General features: G+C 34.4%; 1 protein-coding gene and 1 long non-coding RNA gene across 2 annotated transcripts in view; one reads left to right on the forward strand and one right to left on the reverse strand.

Moving 5' to 3' along the window:
- Positions 1 to 1,815: 1,815 nt before the first annotated feature.
- The window catches only part of LOC148954539 (uncharacterized), a 43,726-nt gene continuing 23,310 nt past the window's right edge, over positions 1,816 to 22,231 (reverse strand). Inside the window, exon 3 of the long non-coding RNA XR_016141530.1 lies at positions 1,816 to 1,987. This is a non-coding gene — a long non-coding RNA (uncharacterized LOC148954539). The remainder of the gene's footprint in view (positions 1,988 to 22,231) is intronic.
- Positions 10,171 to 22,231, forward strand: part of ssh (Protein phosphatase Slingshot) — a 68,381-nt gene continuing 56,320 nt past the window's right edge. The window contains exon 1 of the mRNA XM_089086580.1: positions 10,171 to 10,301. The gene's annotated coding sequence lies outside the window, so the exon portion shown is untranslated. The remainder of the gene's footprint in view (positions 10,302 to 22,231) is intronic.

Genomic DNA, 22,231 nt, shown 5'->3' on the forward strand with positions numbered 1-22,231 from the left:
GAAAGCAAGGAGCGATATTAAAACTTAAAACGAACAGAAATTGTTCCGTATATGGAAGGAGCTAAACGCCCCGTTCTTTACGCTAAAGTTTGACTCTTTCTCACAACTCTACTTTTTAAGAAAAATTAAAAACTGGCAGTACAATATGTACAATATTGTACAATATTTTACTATTCTGCCGTCTAGCTGAATCTTCAAAATCTTAGGCAGTTTTATCCAAGGTCTCACCTTAATACCTCCTTAATTCACTTTTTCATACTTTCTCTACCTTTTTTACAGTCCTATTATTTTCATATGATCTATCACTCAACTAATTCTTGTACATGCCCCCCCTCCTCCTCTCTATGAAACATAAAGCATTTTCACTCATATTCCCGGCCGTAGTTCTAACTTTCTTCCCTAAGACACCATCAGCGACTTCAAAAACTATTTTCCTAAAATTATTACGTCCACGAATCCTATAAAATGCACGATTCTGTGAAGGATAAACAGGAAGGAGGAATTGAATAATGTACAGAATTTCTTAGTTCGACTAAAATTGCTGATTTCCAACCTCATGACTTATAACTGAAGACTAGCACGATAACTATGCTTATGGGTAATATGAGGCAAGGATGTACCCAGGATTTTTTTCGGAGGGGGTTTTACAAAAAAAATATTCCAAGGGGGGTTTTACACAAAGAAACCAAGAAACCTCAAAAAGCGCATACAAAATTTGTTTACATCCATTTTTGTTACGTTTTTACGAGTCAGACAAACATTTCGGGTGGGGGGTCAAACCCCCCTACCCCCCCCCCTCTAGTACGGCCTTGATATGAGGATCTTATACATACAAGCCTTCCACGCGCCGAATGCCAACGCCCTAGAAAAACATGGGCTCCTGGTACTATCCAAGTATACGCACTATTTAATATATACATACGTAATATTAAAACCAACGAAACAAGTTGGTTTATCCAAGAATTGAAACGTGACCTAGTATATAGCTTTTTTGTTGCGTCTTCCTTTTTAAACTAGATTCTGAGAATGACCTTTCAGGTTCCTTTTTATTTGATTAGTTGTTTGTCTCGAGAATAACGTGACAAGAATAGACAGAAATCTAGATTGCTAGGAGTTCTGTAGAATTAGATTCTTATTCAGAAAGGCATCAATTATATATAGAAGCTCCTAAAGCTTGAAGTTCAAGGATCTAAGTAGGAAAGGGTACGAAGAACAGAGTTTTGCTTTGTCTCTTCTTATTTGATTCTTAGTTTTATTTATGTTTTTTTAGCATGTCAATATTGGTGTATAATTACCAAATCTTGCGATTACCAAGTCTTGGCTATTTTGCCCTCTTCCGTTTTTTAAGTTTTTTTCCACTTTTTTGCCAATTCATTTGAACTCTCTTAAAATTTCGCAGTTTTAGAAGCAAAAATTACAGAAATATACCCTTTTTATGAGAAGTTCAAAATTCATTGCAGCTTCGAAGCCGAGAAATTAAAATAATAATACAATTTTGTAAAAATAAATTTACCCACGCATGCAAAATCCGTTTAATGTCCTTCGGTTTTCTAGAATCTCATATATCTTTAAAAAGAAAAAAAATCCATAAATGTTTGAAATTTTTATTTTTGACTCCTCAAAAAAAACGAGGTAATATAGCCTTTGGACTCTTTGTGTGGCAAAATTGTAAATCTTATTTTTAGGGAAAGTAAAATAGGAGTACGAAGCAAAACCATTGTTTAATGCCCTGGTTTCACAGAGACCCATGTTGTCTTCCTTAGTTTCATTGCTTTGAAACAATAATCTTTTTGCAAGGTTTGTTGTGTGTATTTTCAAATCCATAAACGAACAAAAGTTAACTAAAAAAAAAAGAAGTTTTTCTTATGGAAGTAAAGAGAGAAGTTTAAACTTAAAACAAGCGAAAATTTTGTCTCGCAGCATTACTTTGACTTGTTTCGGTGACAGCATGCGCATCCAAGTTGCCAATGGGGTGTATCTGCCATATCTGAAAAATACCGAAGGAGAGGTTACTCAAAAGAGACTCTATATGCATCTAGATTATCAAAAGGGCGTATCTCAAATATATCAGAACTGGCTAAGGGTGTTAAGTTGAAACTTCCAGGGATGGTTTGACTAAATTTGGTCTAATGAAACTGGAATCTATACAGTGTGATCTAGCCGTGAGAACTGAAACACACTCTATAAACCCAGGCTAAGAAAATAATGTATCTGCAATGTATCAAGAACGGCTATGACGATCGGTTTTCAACTTTCAGGAGAGGTTGAAGGATCAAGTGGATCAAAAATACTAACCTGGGGGAAGGGAAACAAGTAAACCTAACGACTTTATTTACGGTCAGGATATAAAAATAGCATATCATTCAGGTAGTGTGGAGGTGGGGAAGAGAACTTAGTTGACAACTTTTTGGGATTAATTAAAAAAAAACTTTCTAAAAATAAGTTTTTCAAAGAAAAGTAAAGGCTATTTTAAACTTAAGCTCATCTGATAAAAATACCTGTTAAAATTGAAACTCAAAACGACCAGAAATTACTATTAAAGAATGAATGAAACCCAAAACGAACAGAAATTAAATAAGCAATCATAGCAAAAACATACAACAAGTAATAATATAAATGAATAAATAGATCTTAAAGCGAGTAATGCTAAAATAGAATATGAAAATCAGGCTTAAAACGAAAAAAAATATTTTGCTATTGAAGTATAAATGAAACTTAAAACGAACAGAAATTAAATAAACAATCAATGCAAATAAACATACAATAGATAGTAATGTAAATGAATAAATAAATCTTATAACGAGTGAAACAAACATGTAACATGTAAATCAAGACCGAAATAAAAAAATGTCCCTACAAATCAGATCTTGGATATCACTTGCTTCTACCAGCGTAAAAGTCTAAAATATACAGCTTCATTGGCGTTTTAGTGGAAGCCAATTGTATTATAAGTATGTTATCTTGTACCTAATATTGAAAATAAACATTGAAATTATAGTAACATTTTGAACTGATAAGCTTTCTACAATTAATATCATTATGCATCAAATATTCAGTTTAATTTATTAGCTCTTTCTAATGTTGTTCAAGACGAATATAGTTTCACTACAAACAAGAGTTTGGATACTGCCCCCTTCCTTAACTGTAAATAGAAACCAAAAGCCTACTGCGTCATTGGTACTTAAATGAAAACGAATAACATTACAAATATTTTCTTTTCCAGTTCTTACAGAATTGAAAATAAAAACAAAATTACAGTGAAATAAATTCCTGAATTGATGAATCTTTCAATAATTAATTTCATTATACATCAAATATTCAGTTTGATGTTGTTTATACTTTCCAAGACTCTTCAAGACGCATATAGTTTTCAGAAAAGCGCAAATGACGCAGTAGGTTTCAGACTTTTACAGTGAGAGAAGGAGGCGATACCCACACTCTTGTTTGTAGTGATTTTTGTTCGTTTCAAGCTTGATTTGCATATTCAATTTAAGTTTCACTCGTTTTAAGATTTATTTATTCATTTACTTTAATATATATTGTATGTTTGTTTGCATTGATTGTTTATTTAATTTCTGTTCCTTTTAAGCTTCATTTATGCTTCAAAAGCGAAATATTTTTTTTGATTTTAAGCTTTATTTTCATATTCAATCCAAGCATTACTCGCTTTAAGATCTATTTATTCATTTATATTATTACTTGTTTTATATTTTTTGATATGATTGTTTGTTTAATTTCTGTTCGTTTTGGGTTTCATTTATTCTTTAATAGCAATTTCTGGTCGTTTTCAGTTTGAATTTAACAGGCATTTGTATCTGCTAAGCTTAAGCTTATAATGGCCTTTACTTTTCTTTTAAAAACTTATTTTTCGGAAAGTTTTTTTTAATTAATTTCTGTTCGTTTTTGATTGCAAAAAGTTTCAAGTTTTTAAAAATTCCCTATTTCAATCAAAGTATCAAAACTGGTATCAAAGTAACAATATTAAAGTAAAAAATGGGTTTGTGTCAACCTCGGAGTTTTTATTATCTGATGTTAGAACTATTTTTAACAAAATGGCTATCTCAAAATTTTTATCGGATGGGTTTGGGGAAAAGGTCGTATGGTGGGGGGGGCTAATTGCCCATCGGTCTCTTTTGACTCTTTAAAAGTGAGTTAGAACTTTATATTTTGGATCAAATGAGCCCTCTCTGAAGTTTTATACGAGCATCCCTTCTATAATAGCCATTTATGCCCCCAGAGTATAACTTGCAATGCCTGTTCCTGGGCCCTAGGGGTTGTGTCAACCCCAGAATTTTAATATTCGATGGTTGAACTATTTCTAACAAAATGTTCACCTGAAATTTTTATCGGATGGGTTTATCCATCTGATAAGCCCAAAGGCGTGGAGGTCGGGAGGTGCTAGTTGCCCTCCGATCTTTTTTTACTCTGAGAAATGAACTAGAACTTTTAATTTTCAATCAAATGAGCCATCTCCGAAGTTTATAAGAGCATCCCTTTCATAAAGACCATACACGGCCCCAAGGCATACTTTATAATGCCTGCTCCCCGGGCCCTGGGGGATTGTGTCGACGCCGGAGGCTTTGTTATCTGACCTTTGAACTATTTTGAAAAAATGGCCTACCTCAAAATTTGTATCGGATTGATTTGGGGAAAAAATGGGGTGTGGGGGCTTGGGGCCCTCTTCGATCTCTTTTTACTCTTAAAAATTGAACTAGAACTTTCAATTTCCATTCAAATAAGCCCTCTATGAAATTTATACGAGCATCCCTTCCATAAGAACCATATATGCCCCGAAGGCATAACTTGCAACATCTGCCCCCAGGCCCTGAGTGGTTGTGTTGACACCGAAGTTTTTTTTTCCCCGACCTTTGAACTATTTTTAACAGAATGGTTTTCTCAATTTTTTTTTATCGGATGCAGTTGGTGGAAAAGGGGCGCAGGGGGTGGGGGGGGGGTAGTTGCCCTCTGATCTCTTTTGATTCTTAAGAACTGAACTAGAACTTTCAATTTCTAATCAAATGATCCCTCTTTGAATTTTATACGATCATCCCTCTTATAAGAACCATATACGCCCCCCAGGACAACACTTATAAAACCTACCCCCGGGCCCTGGGGGGTCGGGTTGACACCGGAGTTTTTGTTATCCAATTTTTGAACGATTTTTATAAAACTGGCTATCTCAAAATTTGTATTGGATGGGTTTGGGGAAAAAAGGGCGGGGGGTGGGGGCTAGTTGCCCTTAAATCTCTTGAGTCTTGAAAATTGAACTAGAAATCTAAGTTTCCAATCATATGAGCCCTCTATGAGGTTTATACGAGCATCCCTTTCATAAATACCATAATTGCCTTTAGGGCATAACTTAGAACGCCTTTCCCCGGGCCCTGGAGGGTTGTATTGATACCGGAGTTTTTCTTATCCAACTTTTGAACTATTTTTTTTTAACAAAATGTCTGTCTCAAAATTTTCATCAGATAGGTTTGGAAAAAGAAGGCGTGGAGGGGGGATCTAGGAGGGGGAATAGTTACCCTCGGATCTCTTTTTACTATTAAAAAGTGAACTCGAACTTTCAATTTCCAATCAAATGAGCCTTCTCTGAAGGTTTATACGAGTATCCCTTTCATAAGAACCATATATGCCCCAGGGTATAACTTACAACAGTTTGCCCCCAGGCCCCGGGGGGTTGTGTCGACACCCAAGTTTTTGCTATCTGAGTTTTGAGCAATTTTAAACTTGATGGCTATCTCAAAATTTTTATCGGATGTATTCGGGAAAAAGAGGCGTGGGGGAGGGGGTAGTTGCCCTTAAATCTCTTTTGACTCTCAAAAACTGAACTAGAACTTTCAATTTTCAATCAAATGAGTCCTTTCTGAAGTTTTTACGTGTTTTCCTTCCATAAGAACCATATATTGCCCCGAGTCATAACTCAAAACGCCTGTCCTCGGGCCCTGGGAGGCTGTGTCAACTCCGGACTTTTCTTTACATGGTCTTAAAACTATTTTTTAAAAATGGCTATCTCAAAGTTCTTATCAGATGGGTTTGAGAAAAAAGCCTTGGAGGGAGGGGGGCTAGGTGCCGTACAATCTCTTTTGACTGTTAAAAAGTGAAATAGAACTTTCAATTTCCAATCAAATGAGCCCTCTTTTAAGTTTTTACGAGCATCCCTTTCATAGGAACCATATATGCCCCCAGGGCATAACTTACAATGCCTGCCCCCGGGCGCTGGGGGATTGTGTCGACACTGGAGTTTTTGTCATATGATCTTTGAATTAGTTTTAACAAAATAGCAATCTCAAAATTCTTATCGGATGCATTTGGAAAAAAACGGGTGTGGGGGGGCTGTTTACCCTCCGATATCTTTTGACGCTTAAAAAGTGAACTAGAACTTTCAATTTCCAATCAAATGAGCCCTCTCTTAAGTTTATACGAGCATTCCTTCCATATGAACAATATATGCCCCCAGGGCATAACTTATAACCCTTGCCCTGAAGACTGTGGGGGGAGTGTCCTGCTCAAAGATATAATTTCCAGAGCTTTCAACTACGTTGAACAAACTGGCTATCTCAAAATTTTTATTGTATGTGTTTGCGGAAATGATGGTCGTGGAAGGGGTGTTAGTTGCCTTTTAATTACTTTCGACTATTAAAAAGGGCACTAGCCATTTAAATTTCCAATTGAACGAGCCCTTTTTGAAGTTTCTACTACAACGCTTTCTATGAGAACCTTATTTGCCCCCAGGGCATAACTTACAATCCTTGCCCTGGGGGATGTGGGGATTTGTTATCCTGAAAGATCTAATTTCCAGAATTTTCAACTACGTTGAACAAAATGGCCATCTCTAAGTTTTGATTGGATGTGTTTGGGGAAAAGGCGTGAGAGGGGGATTAGTTGCACTCCAGTCACTGTTTACTATTAAAGAGAGCACCAGCCCTTTAAATTTCTAATCAAATGAGCCCTGCGTGAAGATCATACAACAAAGCTCTCAATAAGAAGCTTAATTGCCTGTAGGGCATAACTTGAAACCCTCGCCCCGGGGGCTGGGGGGGGAGTGTCCCTCTCAAAAACATAATTTCTATCTGGAAATCAAATACGTAGAACAAAATGGCTACCTCAAAATTTTTATTGGATACGTTCGGGAAATGCTGGGCGTGGAAGGGGTGTTAGTTGCCTTCCAATCACTTTTGACCCTTAAAAAGGGCACTAGAACTCTCGATTTCCAATCGAATAAGCCCCTTTGAAGTTTATACGACGACCCCTTCCATATGAAGTGCCTCTGGGAAGAAAAAATAATAAATAAATAAATAATAAAACATTGGAGCCTTATGGCCTTTACTATAGGCAATGCTATAGCGTTGCCTCTGAAAAAGTGTCCAAAAATGTTAATTTCTCCAAACCGGCATGAATATTTTCCCATTATAATCCCTTATGTGAATTCAAATTTATTCACATCCAAGGAGTCGGGTAAATAAAAAACCATGATATGGTAAAGATTATTAAAGTAGTGCATCTGTAATATCTACGGAATAACCCGGGGTATCACTTTGACGCAGATCGTAAAAGAGGCCAAATGGACCTCAATTTACTAACTTTACTATTTTAGTAACTACTTTGGGGATCAGTTTGAAGATTTTAGGCAGTGCTGATGAAGGGAAGGGGGACTAATCAACTTCAAATCTTGACTTAATCATATTTTAATAAGTAATTTTGAGCTTTGAATCTGTTTGTGGTAAAGTAATAGGTAAATTAATAGATACTTTTTCACACAGGCGTACTTGTAATAGCAAATTCGCAAATTCCTTAATATCCTTATAGTTTGTAGATTTAGAGATACTGTAATTCAAGTTTCAAGAGAGTAACAGTGGGATTATAGGAAGGGAAGACGACCCCTTTAATCCTCAGTTTTATAGACTATGAGCAAGCGTTTGGTATCTGCTGTTACGGTAGGTAATGAGATAAGTAGCTGGTTTCGTATTGAATCAGGAGTTAATAAATGTTTTGTGCTATCGCCATTTACATAGATCACTTTGATGGACTTTTTAAAATTATGGAAAGCGTGGAATGAAAAAGGAGAGTAGAACTCTTCTAGAATTTCACTTTGCTGATGTTTTAAATATCCTAGGTTAAAATGTTAACATAACCAAAAACAATGATTCTTTGGGCGTTTTGAGAGTTCAAGGTAGAATAAAAGGTTTGAAACGAAATGTTAAGAAGACTAAGACAAGGAATAAGTGAAGGTAAAGAGGTGATGCTCGGTAATGAGAAGATCGATCTAGTAGATGCTTTTACTTGCCTAGATAGTATTACTACTAAAGAAGGTGGGTACAGCGAAGATGTCAAAAGTAGAATAGCAAAATCCCAAGGTGTTTTTTCATAGTTGAAAAAGTTAAAAAAAAAATAGAAAGTAAGTCTTCGAAGTTTTTCACCTAGCTCCTCATAGGCTTTGTTTACTTATACCTCGTTCCTCATCTACACTAGAAATGATTTTACATTGGTTAACCACTTGTCTCAAAGCAGAAATGACGACGACAATGATAGTCCACTAAAAGAAGCTAATCCAGCTAAATCTAAGACAATCGGAAATTAAGGACTGGGTTAAATATTTAGGGCTTCCGGAGGATTCAGCCATAAATACATTAATTCCGAAGGATTAAGAATAAATACATTAGCAGAATCAGCTTTTTATGTTGATTGTAAGTAGTCATTTTATGCTGATTGCACACTCATTAAGCTAAAAGCTACCATCAAAATCTCTGAGCCTGCGAAAATGAGCCTCATTTTTGAAAAGGGCGTAATATCTCCAAAAAGTTAATCTAATCTTGATGAAAATTACATCATTAAATTTAGCATATCAGATAGCCCTATTGTAAAGTTTGAAGCTCATACCTAGATAAACGTTGAATTTTGCCCTTTTTTCCCCTAAAGGAGATGATAGATGCTTTTTTGCTTTTCTTTCTGTACGAAAGCTTTTTTATTTGGTTTTTTGTTTATATTTTGTTTTTTGTTTTTTCGTCAAGGGTGATGGTATGTAGCCAATTATATTTGAAAATAGAAACATGGTTTTCGCCAAAAATATGTTACCTATGTTCCGGAATTTTCAGGCAGTTTTGCCGAAACTGTTATCATTCCCTCTTATCTCAAGAACGACTCACTTTAGACCAATAAATATAAACACAACGATATAAGGGATTTTTCTTTTTAATTTTGAAACAAAAATCAAAGCTCTAGCTGTAGCCGGTTCTAAGATACAAATGTCAAAAGTTTCATACTCATTCTTTCTCGGGTTTTTTGAAAAAACAGATTTGGCGAAACCACTTTCAGATGACAAAATAATACTGACATGAAATATGTCCATTTTATGATTCTCTTTAAGACCGTTACCCTCGTTTTGTAGACAAACCTCCGTGACATAAATAATCAATATTATCTCTAAAATCAGCATTAAAAATAAATACATTTAATTTATCAAAATTAAGATAATGTAATTTTTTGCAGGCCTGTGAAGTCACTGTAAGCCATATATGGAATCTACTTCTCTTTTTAGTAAGGTAGAGCTACCTTGCTGCTAATGCTTATTCTAATGAAAGTTTGGGCTACTAAGGATCATTTTGGAGAAATATTTAAAATAATTTAAGTCTTAAGTTGTTTTGGTCGAAATTGTTCACTAGTGTCCATTCCATACTATAAGAAAAAAATTGCAGGGAACGTTTCAGCATCAACTGTTTTTTTTACATTGCTTATTTTAGCTGTTTAAATCAGCTTTCAAAAATTGTTAAGCTTCAGAATGCTCAGTCTTGACATAAAAGCTCTATTAAGACATACGAATGATGTTCAACACTCTCGCATCAAGGAGGGTGAAAAAGAGACCCCCTTTAAAAAAAAAGTTTGAGCAGCGGAACGTTTCAAATAGCATTACCAAGAAATAAAGACTCCCTCATAATACAGATTTTATGTTAGCTTGCGGAAACAAGATTTTTATTAAACATTATTCATTAAATAGAATACCAAAAAAACATAAGAAAAAAATAATAAAGGCAAGATTCTATATACTGTAGCTAGTTTTTCAAATTTTGTTTGTTAACCCGGAGTCCTATACTCCCATTATATTTAAGAATAGAACGTTTGCGATTCAGCTATGGAGAATATATATGAAAACGCTGTCCTATGCTTTAAATTTTATAACCCAGCCACAACAAACAACCAAATAGCCTAAACTTGAAGCTAATAACTTCTGTGCTAATAATGGAAAGGCGCGCAACATTCTTTCTGATTGAATACTCATAGCAACAAGTAACATAATATAAAAGGTATTCAGGACTATCTAGGCTCAGTAAAGGATTTCCATTTCAGGGCTAGGTTGAAGGCTTGCCTAGGCTATTCCTTCTTGACTTAGCCCCTACTTCAAAACATTTAGGCTAGCTCTAGGATTATATAAGAAACTTAAAGAATACAATAAGTTTATTATAAATATGGTGTTTCTATTTGGCTAATCAGTTTATCATGTTTCCTTCCACTGTAATCAACTTTTTTTTAGACTAGGCTTAATCCAAATAATATTTTATTCATTTTCTGTAATTTACTAGAGAAAAACTATATTTGGTAAAATTTGGGGTAAAATTCTACTTTAGCTACTTTTGGTTATCTTGAAAGAAGGCTAGGTTAGAAAAATGAAACTTTCAGGGATGGGTCTACAGGTTACAACAATCATGTCCACTAGAAAGGTATTTTAAAGTACCTACCTCTACTACTGTCTACTGTCAAGATAGGTCCTAAATATGCCTACTTGACAGGTCTATACCTATTGAAATTTTGACAAAACAATATTTTGGGCTGTAATTCATTTCAGTCATCAGTTATATTTATTCAGGCTATAGGCTATTTGTAATCAGCATGCAATTAGGCTAACTGTTATTTGAGCATAATTATTAAGTCAGTAATCAAAAATTTGATTTCACCATTTGATGAATTGTATTTGCATGATCATGAATATAACAACCATTATAAATTGGGATTGAGCAAAGTTGTGAAGCCTGAAACCTAATTTTGTCGTCACTCTCATATGTAAGCAGAAGATCTGTTTTGCAAGGTTTCACTTTTATTACACATGGGTTTTTAAAGGTCATCCAATAGAAGTCATTGTTGTACCCATCATCAGCAGGAAGAAGGCAGTGCAATGGTATATTCACTTTATTTGAATACCTTCACTGAACATGACTTGGTAGCCTGAAGATTCATCCATGAAAGTTTCATTTCAAATGCTGTATTCACTTTAGATAGCCAAAGTAACTCAATAGTATGAATTTGGTACCAATTACCTAAAATTCTACTTTAGCTACTTTTGGCTATCTTGGAAAGAGGTTAGGTTAGAAAATGAAACTTTCAGGGATGGGTCTTCAGGCTAAAGTATATGTCCTGGGAAGGTATTTTAAAGTACCTACCTCCACTCCTTCTCCCTCTAGAGGGCCCTGAAATTTGCCTACATTACAGGTCTATATTGAAGTTTTGACTAAACATTTTACCTTAATTTTCAGTTATCAGTTTCTTTTTTCTCTGGCTTTAGTTCTGAAAATGCAATTCCTGTTAGCCTATTTGATTAGAATTTTAAGCCACACAAGTGTTTTTTTTTTCAAAACTGAAGAAATGTGTTTTCATATCTTTAAAATCTTATAAATTAGGATTGAGCAAATTTGTGAAGCTGAAAACAATTTTGTTGTATTTCATTTAAGCAGAAGATCTATATTTGTAAGGTTTCACTTTTATAACACATAGATTTCAAAGGTCAGGACCCTCTAGAGAGAGAGGAGTGGAGGTAGGTGCTTTCCCTGGGCATACTTTAATCTGTAGATCCATCCCTGAAAGTTTCATTTTCCCAACCCATTTCCAAGATAGCCAAAAGTAGCTAAAGTAGAATTTTACCCTAGATTTCATCACACCATGGAACCTGCCTAAGAAAAGAGCCTAAAATGTACCACAATTTTCAGTTAACAGTAATAGATTAGGTCTATTAGGATTAGGGTGCATTTAGAACCACCAGGCAGGGCTGTATTGGCTGGGTGTGGAGTCTGATTGGAATTTGTTTTGCAGGGCCCCCTCTGTAGGCATATATTAAGTTTTTATGTAAAAATCTATATATATATATATATATATATATATATATATATATATATATTGACACTTTCTGATACTTGCTTTAGCATGTTTGCTAACTTTACAATTCTTTGTTCTTCACACTTGTCTTTGACATGCTGTGATTCCTACTATTGCTTGTAATTCTTGCTGCTGATTATCTTCTAACTACATATTTTTTTTGTTCTTGAGGTTGTATATCTTCTAACCACACATATCTCTGTTCTTCATTTTGATTTGTTCTGATCCTCATTGCTGCATGTCTTGTAACTGCATATTTTTTTATTCTTCGTTTTTGAGTTGCTGTGACTCTTGATGCCACTTATCTTTTAAAAGCATCTTTCTATATTCTTCAATTTCGTTTTTGACAAACTAATTATTCTGTATATTATGAAGTAAGAATTGTTTTCTGACTTCAAACTATCCAAATACTTTACCCCCACCCCCATTTATGTGCTAATATGTAGCCCAAATTATATATTTCCAATATATTCTGTCACTTTTATTTGTCTTGTCTTGCACTAAGCTGAAAAAACATGGTGCTTTCCCATTATATGGGCATTTACATGGAAACCAGTCACAAAAAACTTGTTTTTGATGGGTTAATTCAAGATGCCACTATACAGTAACACAATGCTTAGTGTGGTTTTCAATGTGTTTACAATATTTGAACTGTTGTTTTTTGAGGTTTAGGGGGAGAAAAGGTACCTAGGTCTGGTTGTGTATTTAATATATGCAATGCTTTACCCCCACGCCCTAATGTGCAAATGTATAGCCCGAATTTGTTTATAAACTATTTTATATTCATACTATTTTATTTCATTAGCATTAAACCAGACTTGACTTCTTAGAAGTGCCCATATAATGGGAAAGTACCAAAAAACTAATGAAAAAACTAGTTTTGTTCTCCAGTTTTACACAGCTTAAACTTGAGTGAGTTGCCCATAATACAGAAGTACCAAAACTCCTTCCCCCTATGGAAATTAAACAAATAAAACTCAAATAACATTCTCAAATTTGGAAAGCCTTCTATTCCATGGGGGTAAAGTATTTGGACAGTTTGAAGTCAGAAAACAATTCTTTCTAGGTATTTGGCCACTAAGAAATTACAGAATAACAGTGAGGTATCTGGAAATTTTGTCAGCTAAAAAAAAAAAAATCCCAGTATAAAGTAAATGTAATGTTTCATCTAAGTGTTTATTCCAATTGTCAAGTGTTTTTTTTTTTCAATGACCAATTTTTTCCAAGTATTAAGTACTATTATTAGGTTAATGTAGTGTTTAATCTAAGTGTTTTTTGATGATTGCTGATCAAAGTTAAGGTTATTTGTGCCTTTCATTTATGTTGTTTTACTGTGTTCATGGCTGTATATTTGGCTTTAAAATACACTTATTTATCTATCTATCTAATATGCAAAATAATTGTACCAAACACATTTTGCATTCAGACCAAGTAACAAAGAAACCAAGTTGTGTTCTTGGGTTTTACACATTGTAAACTTAAGTGAGTGGTGTATAATACACAAGTACTGGAATTTTTCATGGAGAGAGAGAGCTGGATTTGCCAGTATTATTTAAAAAAGATCAGAAATTAAATTTAAAGAAACAAGTTTTTTCAAAACTTAAAACAAACAGTAATTATATGAAAGGAGTTGCCCCTTCCACAATAATTTCAAATCGTTTTTCAAAACAAAATAGAAATCTCCTTCTGTGGAATTTTTTCCCAAGAATCCCCCCCCGCCTCTGCAAGAAGTTGATCCTGTTAAAAGTTCTTCCATGGATAATTGAATTATGCCTGTAAAATTACACCATGAAAAATTTTTTTCATGGAAATTCCCCCACCATGAAAAAAAAACCCTAGAAAATGCCAACCCAGCTGAAAATTTCTCCTCAAAAAATTTCCAGGAATAACTCCACATGCAAAATTGAGATGACAAAGAGAGTGTATGACAAATGAAAATAGTTTCGCTTAGAAATTCTGTAAAATTCCCCTAGTGCAAGATTTCCCAAGGAAAGTTCAACCCCAGAAACTTCCCTCCCAACAGAAAATCCTCTCCACAGAAAACCACCCCTCCCACACATAAAAATGTTAGTATACTTCCCAAAAACATGTTTGTATGTATACAATGGGTAAATTTTCAAATTTGCAGGTCTTTCTCCAGGGGCTGTGGAGGGTCATGGTGTCCCCAAAGGCATAGTTGCTAGACCTTTCATTCATGCTGACAGAAATGGCTATCCCAAAATTCTTGTCAGACAATGTTAGGGAAAAGGGGCATGGGGGAGAGAGTAGTTACCATGCAATCTTTTTGGGAAATATATAATTTGGGCTATATATTTGCACATGGGGGGGGGGAGGGAGTATTTGGATAGTTTGAAGTTAGAAAGTAATTCTTACTTCATAATATGCAGAATAATTAGTTTGTTCTTGAGTTTTACATGTAATCTTGAGTCAGTTGTGTATAACACACAAGTATTGGATTTTTTCATGGAGAGAGAACTTTAACATAAAGACCGAGGTCCTGAGGAGGAGGCAACCCCTTTCATATATTTAATAATTTCAGTTGGTTTTAAGGTGTGATGTTGCTCCTCACTTTCAGTTGAAAGACTTGTTTTTTTTTATTTAATTTCTTACAGATAGTATTTGTCAATAGGAAACATAAGTTTTTAAAGAAAACCAGTGAGCCTCATTAAACCAAAAATGAGCATAAGTAAAGTCAAATAATCTTCAAAGTAAAAACTATGGAAACCAATAGAAAAAAAAATCAAAAAGATGTTAAATATTTTTTATATGAAAAAGACTACTTCAATAAAAAATGAACAGAAATTTATGTAAAAAACTTTTTCAACGAAGTAAGTTTGTCAAAGAATAATAAACAGTGTTGTTAAACCAAAAATGAGTAGTAATAAATTCAGATAATTTTCCAAGCATAAAACAAGCATAATAAATGAATTGAACCCAAAACAAAAATAAAGTCAGAACACAATTCTTTCTAGGTATATGGCCACTAAAAAATTACAGAAGAATAGCGAGGTATCTGGAAATTTTGTTAACTAAAAAAAAAATCCCATTATAAAGTAAATGTATTGTTTTAATTAAATGTTTTTCCAATCGATAAATACTATGACTAGGTTAATCTAGTGTTTAGTTTTAGTGTTCTGTAATTGTTGTTAATCAAAGTTTGTATTTTTTATGCCTGTCCTTTATGTTAGTTTACTATCTTCATGGCCAAATTTGTCTCTTTGAATTAAACCTATCTATCAATTTATTTAATATGCAGAATAATTGTACCAAACACATTTTGCATGTTGCCCCTCTATACTTTACCCCCCCCCCCCTAATGTGCAAATCTATAGCTCAAATTTATTTCTAAAGTAACAAAGCAACTAACAAAAAAAATGGTGTGTTTTTGAATTTTACACAACATAAACTTGAGTGAGTGGTGCATAATACGCAAGTACCGAAATTCCTTCCCCCTGCAGACATTAAAAAAATAAAACTCAAATAAAATTCTCAAATTTGGAAAGCCTTATTTTCCATGGGGAGGGGGAAACACCTAGAACCGTTTTTTTTTGTGCTTCAACTTCAAACACCCAGGTGATTGAATGATATATATATATATATATATATATATATATATATATATATATATATATATATATATATATATATATATATATATATATATATATATATGTATATATATATATATATATATATATATATATATATATATATATATATATATATATATATATATATATATATATGCACCTGGAAAATATATTCATGTATTTATCTGCACAAATTTAACAAAATATACTGTATTTAAAACCCATGTTTTCATCCAGAACCTCTTCTTTCTAACTTTGTTTTGTGCAAACTTAGAAATAGGCTCATCAAATATATCTTTAGATAGTATGTTAGCACTGTTCGTGCTTAGATAGCACTGTTTTCAATAGATAGCATGGCTAAGCTTGATAGTTGAGCTTGGCTCATAGTAGATCTGAAATAACTTTTAATAAGCTTGAGCTTAGAAAGCCCCTCTTGCAAGAAGCAACAGAGACACATAATGTCAGGTAAAATCTTAATGCTAATAGATTAGGAATAGAGTCTAGAAGCTCATATTCAACTATAAACTGCAGTAGTCTTAAAGAACTCCATTTCAGAGCCATTTCTTCAGGAAGGTTTGCTGCTTGTAAAAACACCCTCAGATGGGGGATTTCATTTAGCATGCCTCCTGACAGATATTTCTTTGAAATGTTCAACTAAACAGCCTGCTAATTTTAGCACTTCAGTTTCTGAACTCTTTAGCAAGTTCCTGGTCTCCAAGATAGCAAACCGAAGTGATATTCCTTCCATGCCTTGGCAACGCGTGTTGATTTCTTGTTGAAACATGGTCAATGCACTCTAACATCAAAATATTTTTATTCTTCTTCCAAATTTAGAGGCTTTTCTGTAGCTTTTTCTTCGGGCATCAGTTTCTTTCTTCTAATATTTCTTCCTTTGGCTAGGGGAATGTCCATTTCATTACAAATAGCTTTTGCAAATTCCATTGCCTTTTCCACAAGACCATCTCTATTATCATTCAAAAAGGCCTTTAAACTCTGCATGTTGATGAGGCACTTTTTGAATCTTATTTCAACAATTTGCATGTAGTTTTGGGTGCGGTTGACTTTTTCAAGGATACTATTTAATAAACATAAAAAGCATAAAAATGAGAAATCCCACATCAAAGTCAACAAAGTTTGAGCTGCTCCTCTAGTGTTGAGAGTTTCTGAAGAGTCAAAAAGTTTCTCAATGGTATTGACAATCTTTTAAAGCATTTAAACACTGGCTTAACAGCTTCATAGTGAGCACCCAACCTTGTTTCTGCAAGTCGTTTGACCATAACTTCAACATTTGCCAAGAGGACATTCCATCTGTGTGTTGAGCATGAAAAAAAAAACATATAACCTTTCCAAGGTACCAAAAACATCACACAGGAGGGAACTGTACCAAAAGAGTGCACTCCACAAAGATTTAGTGAATGGTTGACACAAGGTACAAACAATGCTTTAGGATTAGGCTCACAAATCCTAGCTTGTGCTCCTGAATGTACTCCAGCCATTGTTGAAGCGTTGTTGTAGCCCTGCCCTTGGCACATTGTTACATCCAGACCATCTTCCATCTTCTTAAAATATCCTGTGTAATGCCCATGGCTCTTTTTCCTGTAATCTGCTAATAGCCTTAAACTGACTCCATTACTTCAACTTTATTGTTCTTAATGTGCACATGACAAATTACTTCACTCATTTGATCAATGTGCAAGGCATTTGGTGTGCTGTCAAACATTATACTAAAATACTTTTCCTTTTTAATATCAGTTAAGATATTTTCCTTTACCGTACCACCAAGAAGTAAGATGAACCAATTTTGAGTAGTAGGGGACAAATAGCTTGTCAATACCTTTTTTGTGTTTGACTGCTTTGAAAGTTGTAGTTTGATCAAGTGCTCTCTGAGTACAGGATGATACTTTGATAACAGTTGTTCATTATCACCTGTTGTAGCCTACATTTACATTTCTCTTGATCTTGTCTCATTTGATGGTCCAGTTTATTCATTTTGAGCTAACGGTTTTGTCCCCTTTTGTCCTTTTTTGTGCTCATTTTGCGCTTCTGGTAATTTACGCGTGTCCCCTAGATATTATGAACTGAAATGCATTTTGAAACTTACATCACCAAATATGGGTATATGAATTTACATATTTCAAAATTTTTGTTCTGGAAATGCTTCTAAATCAATTTTGAAATCTATTTTCCTTGTGTCTTCACGTTCAATCAACATAATTGCTAAACTATTTAGTCTATCCTGATTTATTGTTGCTTTCTTTTATTGTTTTTTAGTCTTTTTATTCGTTTTAGCCTGGGAAATGATCCCTCTCTATCCAGAAGCAATGCTAGTGGAAACTGTTGACAACATTTTGCAACTTCGAAAATCAATTGTTCATTTTGATACTGGTGCGGGACCCTTTCAAATGTTGGGCCAGATTGTTCTAATTGCCCTTTTTCCAGCCCTGCCACCAGGGTAGGGTTCATTGTCAGAAAAGTGACCATTATGTTTGGTAATAGAAAAAAAATAAGAAATTCCTTGTTTAATAATTTAGCTCTTACTTTTATTAGTTTAGTTGCCTGTATCTTCTTCAAAAGTAACTAACCACTTTATATTTAGGCCTACCTGGTAAAGGTACAGAATAGCTGCTAAAATTCTACTTTAGCTACTTTTGGCTATTGTTGAAAGGGATTAGGTTAGGAAAACGAAACTTTCAGGGATGGTTCTGCAGGCCAAAGTATGTCCCAGGAAAGTATTTTGTAGTACCTACCTCCACTCCTAGCAGCGTTTTCCAAACTGGGAGTCGTGTCTCCCTAGGGAGGCATGAACTTGCCTAGTATACGGGGAGGCTTGAATATTAGACAGGATTGAAAAAAATATCAAATGAAATTAAAAATACGCAGTCATGCAGAATATCCTAACCCTTTCAAGACTGACAGGGTTTACTGGCCCAGGCTGAACTAAAGCTAGGTCATCATCTTAAATTCAAATTAGCAAGATTTTATAGATGCTGCTGATTGGTCCTTTCAGGGACAATCAATTAGATGATCATCAGAGACAATCTTAGTGATCAATTAGTTTCTCAAATACGCACTTCAAATTCAGAATTCATCTTACAGTTACAAGTTGAAGAAAGAACTGATGTAGCTAAAATCAAATATTTAATTGAATATTTTCAATATATTGAAGAGAAAAATATAACTGAAGATGGTTTTTTTTTTGCAAAATCAGATCCAGTGAAATTTAATATAATTGACAATTTTGTTTAATGAGAAAGGCATATTGTGGAATAATTCATGCACTGGAAAGTAAGTGTCAGGACACAAAACTCACAATCTAGAACTAATTAAAATGAAAACACCCAGTGTTCTCTGGATTCACTGCATTTAACTGTGACCTTATGATGAAGGCATCTTTTAACACCTTCCCTCATCACCTACTTGAATATGAACATTTGGTTCAGAAGATTAATCTATCATTTCAAAGCTCTTGGAGGGTGGGTTTGCAATAGTACAGTTCCTTGTCCAGCATATACAACAGATTTGAGTCTAGGCAGTTGGAGACTTACTTGGGAGGGGAGAGGGTTCAAAACTTTAAAAGTATGTGAATTGTATGTGAAATAATAAACATCTTTTTTTTAGCAGAATAGGGCAGGAAGGTGCTTGGGTTCATATGCCCTGAGTCTTTTGTATGCCTGATCTGTGTATTAGATTTAATCAAACAAAATGTGATTGGTCTCAGAAATTAAGTTACAAGAATTGCTTGCTCATAATCTATTATGTCTGATCAGAGGAGTAAGCTCTATTCCATAGTCAGCTTGTAATATTCACAAAACTTTGCAATCAAAGTGAAAATCACTTCTGAAAAGTATATTGCGTTTCCAATCAGGGATGCCAGAAGCCATTCTTTTACTGGGTATGATAAAACTACCAGATACAAAAATAAAATTGGGTCTTTTTAAGTTACAAGGAAAGAAGGAAAATCTCCTTCCTTGTAAATCAATTTACAAGGAAAATCAGCAGAGAAAATGTAAAGAAAGTTTACAATTCATATATAAATAAGAAATTAAATACTTCTAGCTGTATGACTTTATGGTACAACATTAAAGTTACAAATCATTTTGTTTCTTTTAAGTCAAAATTTTCCAGTCAAGGTTTTTTTTTAATGTATCATATTGAACTTTCTTAAAATTGAAAAAAAAACTAAGCATTTTACAAGTATAACAGTTATTACACATCATATGTGGACAACGTAAAATTTTGTTGGTATGAATTATGTTATTTCAAGTTGAACTTCTGAAATTTATACAAAGGGTTTATTAAAAAAAAAAAAAAATGAAAAAACTATGAGGACTTGATAAAAACTTTTGAAATCAGCATGCCTATCCCTGAAAGCACTAGAGAAATAGAAGTAAACAGAAGATGTGTTAGAAATTATAAGTCTCTACAACAACAGGGGGGGGGGATAAGGAATCAAGATTTGATGTTTCAAGGGAGGAGGGAACAAAAACATTTTCCTCCAGTCTGCACAGAAGAGTATATGTACAGTTTATTTATGTTTTTGTGCATCTTGGCTCTTTGCATTTGATGATATAAAGTAGCTTTCCATGGTCCTCTAGAAGATTGGCTGATTTTGAAGAGACCCATAGTGCTTTTCTTTTTATTCTCCAGTATATGTGAGCAGCATTTTCCACATAAATTTGTTCTTGCTGTCATCTTAAAATAACTAAATCAAGCTTTTTGCTTTAGAACAAGAATTGACTGCATGAGAAAAATTTTGAGCACCATGTGAAACTACCATCAAATACCACCCAAGAGAGCTCCAATGTTACCATTTTCAATGATATATTCCGTTATATTGGCTCATGGGTGCCCATAGACTGAATTTTAGGGGGGCTTACCTGATCTAATCAGCACTTCCAGTCCTGTATAATTGAAATCTCAAGACAAAATACCATAGGCAGTGCGAATTAAAGAGTGATGTGGGCACAATATATTGTTTTTTTTAGACCAGGGCACTTCTTATAGAAAGAAATGTCATAGGAACTTCAAAAGAGCTCATGAAGGGCAACCAGCTCCCCCTCCCCCACGTCAATCACTTCCCCAGACACATCCAATAAAAATTTTTAGATAGCCATTTTGTTCAATGTAGTTTTAAGGTCCAGAAATTCTGACTTTGAGAATGACAACAGTCCCCTCCCCCCAAAAAAACCCTCATAGCAAGGGTTGTAAGTTATGCCCTGTGGGGATATAACGTTTTTTATAGAAAGGGGGGTCATATAAACCTCAGAGGGGACTTATTTGATTGGTAATCTGAAGTTCTACTGGCTTTTTTTAACAGTCAAAAGTGATTGGAGGTCATCCAGCCAGCCCCCCTCTGTACACCAATCATTTCCCCAAACACATTCAATCATAATTTTGATATAGCCATTTTGTTCAGCGTATTTGAAAGGTTTAGAAATTATGTCTTTGAGGTTAACCCCACCCCCATATAGCCCTCAGGTCAAGGGTTGTAAGTTACGCCCTGGGGGCATATAAGGTTTTTATAGAAATGGTGGTCATATAAACTTCAAAGAGGGCTTATTGGATTGGTAATCAGAAGTTCTACTGGCCTTTTTAACAGTCAAAAGTGATTGGAGGTCATCCAGCCCCCCCCCCCTGTACACCAACCATTTCCCCAAACACATTCAATCATAATTTTTGAGGTAGCCATTTTGTTCAGTGTAGTTGAAAGGTCCAGAAATTATGTCTTTGAGGATAACTCCCCCCCCCATATAGCCCTCAGGTCAAGGATTGTAAGTTACACCCTGTGGGAATATAAGGTTTTTATAGAAATGGTGGTTGTATAAACTTCAAATAAGGCTCATTGGATTGGTAATCAGAACTTATAGTGCTCTTTTTAAGAGTCAAAGTGATCAGAAGGCAAATAGCCACCTCCCCACACTCATACACACGTCGTATTTTCCTGAAAGGGATCTGATAGAAATTTTAAGATGGCCATTTGTTGTTGTAGAAACTTCAAAAAGGGCTAAGTTGGTTGGCAATTGAAAGGGCTAGAACATTATTTAATAGTCAAAAGTGATTGGAGGGCAACCATCCCCCCACACCCATCATTGGCCCAAACACTTTCAGTCAAAATTTTGAGATAGTTATTTTGTTTGACGTAGTTTACTAGTCCAGGAATTATGTCTTTGAGGATGAGAACCCCCTGACAGTCCTCAGGGCAAGGGTTGTAAGGTATGCCATGAGGGCATTTAAGGTTCTTATGGAAACGGTGGTTGTGTAAACTGTGGAGGAGGCTCATTGGATTGGAAATCAGAAGTTGAAGAGCCATTTTTAAGAAGAAATATTGGCCAAAGTTCCTATGAATTATGATTTTGTATGAACAACAGTAAGATTGTGAAAACAAAAAAGCTGGAGATTTTGCAAAAATTACTGGTGTTAAATATATATATATATATATATATATATATATATATATATATATATATATATATATATATATATATATATATATATATATA

This window comes from Artemia sp. Qi Xiang Cuo, chromosome 3 (genome assembly GCF_049724085.1).
Source record: "Artemia sp. Qi Xiang Cuo chromosome 3, ASM4972408v1, whole genome shotgun sequence".
NCBI classification, from domain to species: Eukaryota; Metazoa; Arthropoda; class Branchiopoda; order Anostraca; family Artemiidae; genus Artemia; species Artemia sp. Qi Xiang Cuo.